Genomic DNA, 9450 nt, shown 5'->3' with positions numbered 1-9450 from the left:
CTCTCCTTATACACACACACACACACACACACACACACACACACACACACACACACACACACACACACTGCAGTGAGGGTCTGGGAGCAATCAAATAGCTGCACTACAATGCCCGTCTCAATCCTGTTTTCCTGTGCGTCTGCACCCATGTAGTAGCGGTTCTTCCCCAGTGCTCCTATAAAACCTCACTAATGATCCCCCTCACCCCCTTCGCCCACACCCTGGTTCTGGCACCCGGCATGTAGATGCACAAACCGAGGGGCACTTTACGAGCTAAGCGGCCGTCCTTACCCGTGATGTCATCCGCTGCTCTCACTTAATCCCACCAATTCCCCGAGGGCCGCCATTCAGACACACCCGGAGAATACAGCGGCTTTTTCTACCTCCTTTCTTTGCCGCTCTCCCCTCTATTTGTTTGTTTGTTTTGTCAGGCTGTAAAGAGTGCTGCCGTACACCACACACACACTTTGAATCTGTGGTTGGATATTTTTATAAAGGGCTTTCCCCCAAAATACTCTGCTTGTCCAATTACTGACACATTAACTGCTTCTCATCTGACGCACCAAGTAGCGAGCACACACTAACTCACTGTTTTCAGAATGACTCTATTCAGGCAGCATAGAGGGATTATAGGTTGATTTCTGCCCTCTACATGGCTGCCTCCATCTAAATAGGAAGTACTCTGACATGCACTCACACACTGTAAATCCATCACTTCATGTTTTCGCATGGAAAAAGGAAAAAAATACATGATCTACTATACGTGTTTATCTTTTTTTTCCCATCAGCCACAATACTTGTATTTAAATAAAATGCACAGAAATGGAATAGTAAGAAAAGTAAAGAACCTCAAAAACTTCTGAAGCAACACAGTAATCTTATCTTGTCTGCAACTCTAAAGGAGCTTACACATTGAACATGTTTCCCTGTTTTCACTATAATTTATCCAGGTATTCTTAAGTAAAAGTGAAATAGTTACGTTTTTAAAGTTTAATACATGGTGCATGAATACATTTTTGAAATAATGAAAGCATTGGGATTGTTGTTTTAGTCCCAGACTTGTAATTGTGTAAATATTTGTTCCAGATTCAGCAGCACAGGTCACAGTGTGATGTATGACCGCTGTCACCTAATCAGCTCTGGGAAATGAGCACACATGCACAGGAACGCAATCAGACACACACACTAATTGTTGTAAAGGTTTTAAATAAATAAGAACATCCTTGAAGTTGAAAGTTCTTGTCAGTAAACAGACACAGAAAAATGCAAACTTTCTAGATTGTAGCAATTCAGTAACAACAAAAAATAAGTTCTCAGTGTGCAGGAAGAGTTTAATAAATGCTACACTTAGACACTACCTTTCTTTTTCTTACACACATTGTCTTTCTTCATATACAAACTTCACACCATCCTACTTAAACACACACAGACTCACACACACCGTACAAAACTCAACATAGGTAGCTAATTATGGGGGAAATGACCCTTTACTTATATGAAAGGTATCCAGACAAGCTCTTACAACACCTACTCAATTAGCTGCCATTTGTCCCCTTGAAATGAATGACTGGCCCTCTCCTCAGTCACCCCAAACACTTCACTCTTTGATCTGCTGTGAGTTGGATCAGATCTACCACAAGGGGAGAACTGACACGCTTAACAGGCAGATGCTGGTGCGGTGGCAGGAGATTTTAAATGTTATTTTCTAGTGGCTTAGTGGTGCTATGTGAATAAAAAATATATATATTTTTAAAGTTACTTGTTTAATTACTTAAGTGCATTCAACAAACAGGTTTACAAAATCATAACACCACAAATACTGCAATCACATTAGTTTCAAATAGGCCAAACCATTTTGTCTGCTCGTGATTTGCTAAGAATAGGCCATCATGTAACAGTGCATCAATATTACAATGGGTTGCAACAAAATAAGGTTAATAAAGTTGAAAAAATTAAAACTTGCAAGATATTCTGAAGTCGCACTGCTGTTTAGGCAGAAGGTATTGCCTAATTGAGACGGTAGCAGTAAAGATGTTTCCTAACATGTATTCGGTTCCCTTCAGGTAAGTCATTAGAGTTCAGAGTAAATTCTGAATGTAGTTAGTCTTTGATGAAGAGAGACATTTACTCTAGTTAGCATGTCATGTAAAATCAGGATGAATTGTATATTCATTAAGTATTTACAGCTGTACCAGAAGGTATTTTATCAGGTCAATAGGGCTTGCTTTAAGGTGAATATATAGAACCTCTGCTACCTATTTACATAACACCCAAAAATATAGAGTATGTAGGAAAGGATGGTTCATTGCAGACGTCTCCATGTTTCTTTCCTTTGTGAAATCTCTTTCTGGAGTCAGACCGTGTTCTGGGCCGGAGAAGACAGGTTACCAGCCTTCACCTCCTTTCCTCCTCCCTCGGAAAAGAAAACAAGTCATAAACCAAAGAAGAAAAAAAACTTTCTCAGCTAAAGAATCCACCGGGTGAATGGAGAGAGGGAGGGGTGGATGGAGCGGGAGAGTCCATTAAAAAGAATGACTGCCACGGAAAAAAAGAGGAAAAAATCCCCACGGCAGCGCACAATGCCATAGCTGGGGTTAAGTGCTAGGATTTCAGTCGATGGGGGATTTGGGGGTCCCTGCGTTTTTAAGCCTCTGTCCCCAAACCTCACCTTCGTCCCACCTCCCTCCCCAACACACTCTCTATTTCTTTCATGCTCACACACACATGTACGTCTCTCCCAGATCTACCATCTCCTCCCCTCCTCTCCTGAGTCCCAGTCATCTGCCATAATCAGAACGATGATATACGGGCCCCATTAAAAGAGAGGGGCTGCTGACATGCAGGACAATAGCCCCTCACAGCGTGTCCAGGAAGCCTGCCCATCCAGGTGCACTCTCCCTTACAGCCAGAGGCCTGCCGCTTTCCCTGCCTCTCTTTCTCCCCTCTTTTTTTACTCCCCTTCTTTCCAAACGCAGTGTGAGCCCATTGAGAGGGAAGGTAGAAACGGGAGAAGAGCAAATGGGGTTGAGTTGTGTGGGGGTGAGGAGGGATTTGCAGGACTGGGATTCGGAGGGGTGAGGAGAGTGAGGTAGAGCTCAGGTGTGTTGAAAAGACAGGACATTTGAGCAGTCAGCGATGGGGGGGGGAGCGGGGAATCAGTGAGCTTGAAACAATGGTGATAATAAAAAGTCTCCCCTTTCACCCCGTATGCCTCTCTTTTCTCTTTTGGCTCACCGTCTCTACCTACCTGACCTACCGCAGCGCATCACGGAGCACAGAGGAAGGCTGAGGCGAGAGGGGAGGAGGAGGAGGGGGAGGAGGGGGAGGAAGGAGCGTCTGATGGGACAGGATTGGTGGCATCGGGGGAGGAGAGCAGCGCTGGTTACCCATCAGCACATCCTCACTGACAGCCGTTGTCCTGTCTGTCAGCAGGTAATTTAGACCAGAGGGGGGGGGCCTACACGCATGCACACACACACACACCCACACATACACACACACACACACACACACACACACACACACACACACACACATATATATATGAGTGTCTGGGCCTGGGCCCTATTGTTTATTGTATATTTTTGAGTTTGTCCATCACTACTCATATTAATTGTGACCCTTTTGTCATTTTTTTTATGTTACTTTAAGAATGAAAGGTATTTTGTTTAACTTTTATTCTTTGTTTCACATTGTTTCATTTTTACAAAAAGAACACACCATCAGCATAGGACAGTTGAAGAGTAAGTCTAACATTATCCGAGTGATTGTAAAAATAGAGATTGTCCTAAATTGTATCTGAAAGAATAACAACACAGAATCAGATTGAGGGGACTATAACTGAGGTACTGCTAACAGTTATTTAAGAGTATGTTTTTTTGCATTGTTAATTTGTATATATTGGGTATAAAAAGTGGGTTCAAAGCTTACATACATCCTTTTTTAAACCGCATTTAAGTATATTTCAATTAGTAGTTGTATCTAACTTAACAATCGTAAAGTCAGTTTTGTTAAATTAACTTTCAGATGTATCTGAAAGAAAATATTAGCTTTTTGACATATTTTGACAATTTATCAAATCCATTTTTTTAAATGAAATGTCACAACACAGTAACCCCTCTGTACTATAAATCCAGTCTTTAGGGAACCATGGAGGCGTAAGGCCTGTCTCCTCAGGAGCTGGGGACACTGTCACCAATACTGATGGTCTGCCACCAGACCCCCACGAGCCTCCAAGCTCCACTGCACAAATCCCTCTCTGCGCCATCCTGTCCGACTATCTGCCCTCAGCTCTCTGTGTGGTCCTCCTTCGAAAGAGGAAACGCTAAAGACAGTTAACATCTCTGTCTGGGATGCTCTGCCTTCATCTGGCGGTCACCTATCCTGTATCCATGGTGATTCAGAGGCACAGTTTAGATAAGAAACTACCTTTCTTCTTGCGGGATCTTTCTTTTTTCTATGTAAAAAGAAATGAGGATGTAACAGTCATCCGTCTCCCCTGGCCCTGAGTAGGTTTCCCGTGCATCTGACTTACAAACTCCTACACATCTGAGGTCAGCGTTGGTTCACTCTTGGATATATTTCAATGTATAAAGCTGTTTTCCAGCACATCCCTTTCACATAAAATATAAAGTTTGTCTCTTTTGTCTCTACTGTCTTTAGCTAGGCTGCACCTCCTTGCTGTCTGTTGCGTCCAAGTCCTGAGAGGGAAATGAAAAGCGGTTGGGGAGATGCAGTCAACAAGGCGGTAGGAATTTTAATGACCAGCTTTCTGCTGCCTTTTCCTCTCCCGTCGTTTTGGCACTCAAATAACGATCCGGCAGACTTTGCCTCGCTGTTTGGCACCTACTGGCTTCCCTCCCTAAAAAAGGTGGTGGACAGAATAAAGGCCAAGTCTACCACACCCCCCCTGCACAATCTCTGGTTAAAGACAAAGTATATTAAAGGCAAAGCAGCTTCGACAAATAGATGGACCTTATTTTTGATGTCTGTACACTCATAATCAAACACAGTCATAGACTTGCATGAAATAAAGGTGACAGTCCGTCAAACCCCTGGTGGCAGACATTACCCGGTTCCGGTGAGCAGAGAGGATTCGTCACGACCAATCAGAAGAGCCAGTAGAGTTTGTTATTGGAGCTCTGATTTTGGACCAGGGGTGCTCACACACTCAGCGGTAGGTAAGGCTGACAAAGTCCCGGCTTGTGTGTGTGTCTCAGTGTAAGTGTGTGGCACACTCTGTTCCTATCAGACCTTGCTTTCCTTCTCTTGAAGCAGAACAGATCCTCTGGATAAGCTCACCCAGTGGCAGAGAACCCCCCACCCCCACTCCATACATACATCCACATGTATTCCCATATTGCATGCTTCCCCTGCTTCATTACCACCATCTCTTCTGTCTTGATGCACACTCGTTGCATAATGGAACAAAGACAAGATTTTTTTCTCTGATTACTGCTTTTCAGTTTGTGCACTGTAGATGAAGCTCCCGAGTTTCCCAGTGGCAGGAGGAGCAGACAGCAGCCGATTGTGTATGTGAGGAAACAGATCAGTCTCCACAAGCACTGCGGTATTTTGCTATATAAATGATGAATGATGCTGCTGTTTAGACACCCATCTCTCAAAGATGTGTGTGTGGGACATACAAACACACACACACACACACACACACACACACACACACACACACACACACACACATAACAGGGTAAATACATTTTATTTTGAATTGGCTTTCATTTCACTGCATTTAATCCTTGTTTATTCCAAAACTAGGGAAAAGCCATATCTGTATAATCAGACTATTAACTCATACTCCAGAAGTATTGAATGATATACCTCTGGTAATCCTGTTTCCAAAATGCACTTAAAGCGTTCTGCAAACAAACTCTTCCCCTTCTCTCCCATCCCACTAACAGTGCTTTGGACGAACTGGCAGCACAACAAAATAATGTTTTAATGTTTTTTCTGTGTGGCAACATATGACAGGGTAGTTTGTTTACTAAGATGCAGTATGATGAAAAGTGTTTGTTATTGGACTTTGGGGTTGATTGTAAAATCACTACACAACATTAAAAGAGCAGCCAGATTTTGGACAGTCAAGAGCCAGAAACCAGAAATGCATCCATTTCTCAGCACCGCAAAGACGTCAGCTGGTGTTAACCATGGTCACTTCATTTTCTCTTCGCCGCCCTGGAACTGTAGCTGAGCTGTTGGATGACATCACACACGAGGACAAAGCTAGCAACCAGTTATTGTAAATCCGTCAATGAAATCGCAACAAAGTGATGTGGTGACTGATGGTGTGAACACAGTGGGACACATGATAGAATGATAAAGCTCAGTTTTACATTGCAATAACCTTTAGTTAAGTAGAGGCTCATAATGGCAATAGAGACCAGATGCTAGCGGTGACCGTTACATTTCAAAGTAAAACCATGTTGGTGCAGAAAGATTCTGGAGATTAAGTTTTGACTTTTGTTTGCTTACATGAAGGCACTTCCCTGCAGTTTAGTTTAGAGTTACAGAAGCACACACACACACACACACACACACACACACACACACACACACACACACACACACACACACACACACACACACACACACACACATACACATACACATACACATACACATACACATACACACACACAGAACATCCCACAGGACTGGGAAAGTTGATAGGTGCCACCGTGACCCCAGGCCTACAGGTGTCTGTAAGCTCAGTCTTCCACATACTGCCTTCCCAGCAGCTGACAGGCTATAAGCGTCCCACAGTAGCCTTGTTCCAACTGACAACTTCAAAGGTTACACTGCGAGGGTCACAACAAAACATTATTTTCAGCATATGTGTGACTTGACAGTGGGGGGAAAAAATCCCTGAAATAGAGTGGCGAGTTGTCTGGTTTTACCATATGGCAAATGTCAACGTGTGACATATATGGGCTTATGAAAATGGCAAGAGAGGACAAGGCGGATCGCGAATCAAATTCGCCTGTCACACATTATTAGCACAATCAGTAAGACTGAATCTTTCTCATCGCGCTATATGACACATTTGGTCCACAGATGCGCTGCATTGTAAAACAGCCCCAATGGATGTTAACAGAAACCACACTGCCGAATAAAATCCCTCCAATGACGAGCAATCAGCATTAGTGTGCGGGCTGACATTTGCACGCTGACATCCCGCTGAGCGACTGTCACTCAGCGCTCCTCCTCCCCGACCTTATCTGAACGAACTTCACTTAAAATTCACCTCCGAGCTACACACGCTGCTCTTTGACATGCAGGTTTATAGTTTTTTTTAGAAATGAGAGGAGAAGGCCCAAATGGTAACAATTTGAAGTCAATAAACTTTTCTCCTCTAAAATGCCCTGGCTTCAAAAGAGTAGGGTGGGTGTTCTGCACGGCGGTAATGGAATTGTTAAGCATGCTCAGGGATTTGGCAGCCGTCTCCCTTCGGAAAAGAGCAAGAGTGGAGGATGACAACCTGTTAAAATCCAGCATTTGTTTCATTCTTTCTCTTCGTGATTAATTTGAGCAAGGAATGCACACAAACATGCATGATAATATGAAAGGGTTTGTATGGTTAGGTGCTTTTAGGCAGTAAATATGAAGAATTTTTTCCTTGGCACACATGCAGGCATTGTATAAGTACATACGCTGTATACAAGTTAAAAGAAAGTTCTCCCTCATGCACTCGTGTTTGACTGCAGTAACCTCACTGACTGCGTATTCTTTTTTCTGACTGGCCTCTGTGTCCCAGCACAAAAGCTATGTCTGTTAAAGGAGGCCGATTTCAATAAGTGAAAAGACAGAGACTGAGAGGCAGGCTATTGTGCAACATGTGTTTGTGCGTCTGACACAGGAGGGCAGTCTTTCAAAGCTTCTCTCCGACTGTGGAAGAGCTTACTCTTTAGTTGCACTCCACTCAGGTCTCGACCTTCTCTTTAATATGAAAGGTAACTAATATTGATGATTGTTAGGTTTCAGGATCAGAATGAGGAATCCTTTTATTTTTTTTAAGTAGTGTGAGAGTAAATACAAAGGTGATAAAATCAAAACAACCATGGTACTGGAGCGTAGTTTCATACCTTCATCTTTAACTGGAAAGAAATAGGTCTCGGCCAAATTGAATAAATCTGATGGACTACTTTTTCTTCTCTCTTGCCATTACATTTTCCTCAAGTTCAAAAAGTCACTTCCATCCCTTGCCTCCTCCTTTCAGCACCACTACCTCACCTGTCCCTCTGTCACCCTTTTCTTGCCAAGAACACTTAAAACCCCTGTACGAGGCGTCATAACTGAAGCGGTCCAGAGTCAATATTTACCCAGGTTGTTTGTGAAGGTATCTGCCATTTCAGCACTTGCTGTGCCCCTTTAACAAACAACATGATGCACACTGAAATTCCTCTACATGTGTTTCTCACCCCTGCACTTCTCTCCCTTCTTGCAGTAAGCAGACTAATTACACACTTCACGCAGCCCGTTTCTGTGAATGTGTGTGTCTTCATTAACTCTTCTCTGTTAATCCCCATCCAGCAGCCCCAGGGGTTATGTGCTGGGGTGGAGGAGATTTCGGGAAGTGGCGGCAAACCCCAGGAAGTGCTGTTGTTTTTGATGTGTTGCCGAAGAACCACCCAGCCCCCACCTCCACCTCCACCCACTATCACCGTCAATCCCCCCCACCCTTGGCTGGAGCTCTATTAATCATCCTGTCAGTCCAGCAACACACACACACTTGCTTTGTCGCCACTGACAAACTACCACCACCACCACCACACATATACACTGTGTATAACCAAACAATCAAATAAATAATGTAGCCAGTCACTGCCGGGCTACAGGAGTCCAAAAGAGAATGAGAAAATAATCTCTATGGAAATGGAAGCGGTGCAGGAGAGCTGCCGGCTTTGTTTGCTACTTGCACTGTTTGTGTTTCAGTCGTTGAAACCTTTATTGGTCTTTGTTGGGTAGTAGAGTGTTTGGTGTTTTATGGTTTGTTTCCTATGTGATGTCAGGCTTATGTTGTAAGTGTGCAGCTTGGCCTAAGTTATTTTTTCCTCATGCTGGGAAGTCATCCGTTCCTGTGAGGAAAAGAGGCAAACTTTAAAAAATGTTTTCCTTGAGTACAAAAACACAGCTGTGTGTGTGTGTGTGTGTGTGTGTGTGTGTGTGTGTGTGTGTGTGTGTGTGTGTGTGTGTGTGTGTGTGTGTGTGTGTGTGTGTGTGTGTGTGTGTGTGTGTGTGTGTGTGTGTGTGTGTGTGTGTGTGTGTGTGTGTGTGTGTGGGTGCGTGCGTGCGTGCGCGCGTGCGCGTGCATACAGAGATGTGTGTCTGTGTATCAGGTTTTAGTCATTTTCGTGATTTGCTGAAATCCCTTGCAGTGCCCCTTGGACTGCGGGTCTGCGTACCTTGGCAGTGGAAACGTATTAGTGAAAAGCA

This window comes from Eleginops maclovinus, chromosome 1 (genome assembly GCF_036324505.1).
Source record: "Eleginops maclovinus isolate JMC-PN-2008 ecotype Puerto Natales chromosome 1, JC_Emac_rtc_rv5, whole genome shotgun sequence".
Classification (NCBI taxonomy): Eukaryota; Metazoa; Chordata; class Actinopteri; order Perciformes; family Eleginopidae; genus Eleginops; species Eleginops maclovinus.
The sequence above is the reverse complement of the archived record's forward strand: the minus strand, read 5'-3'. Positions refer to the sequence as shown.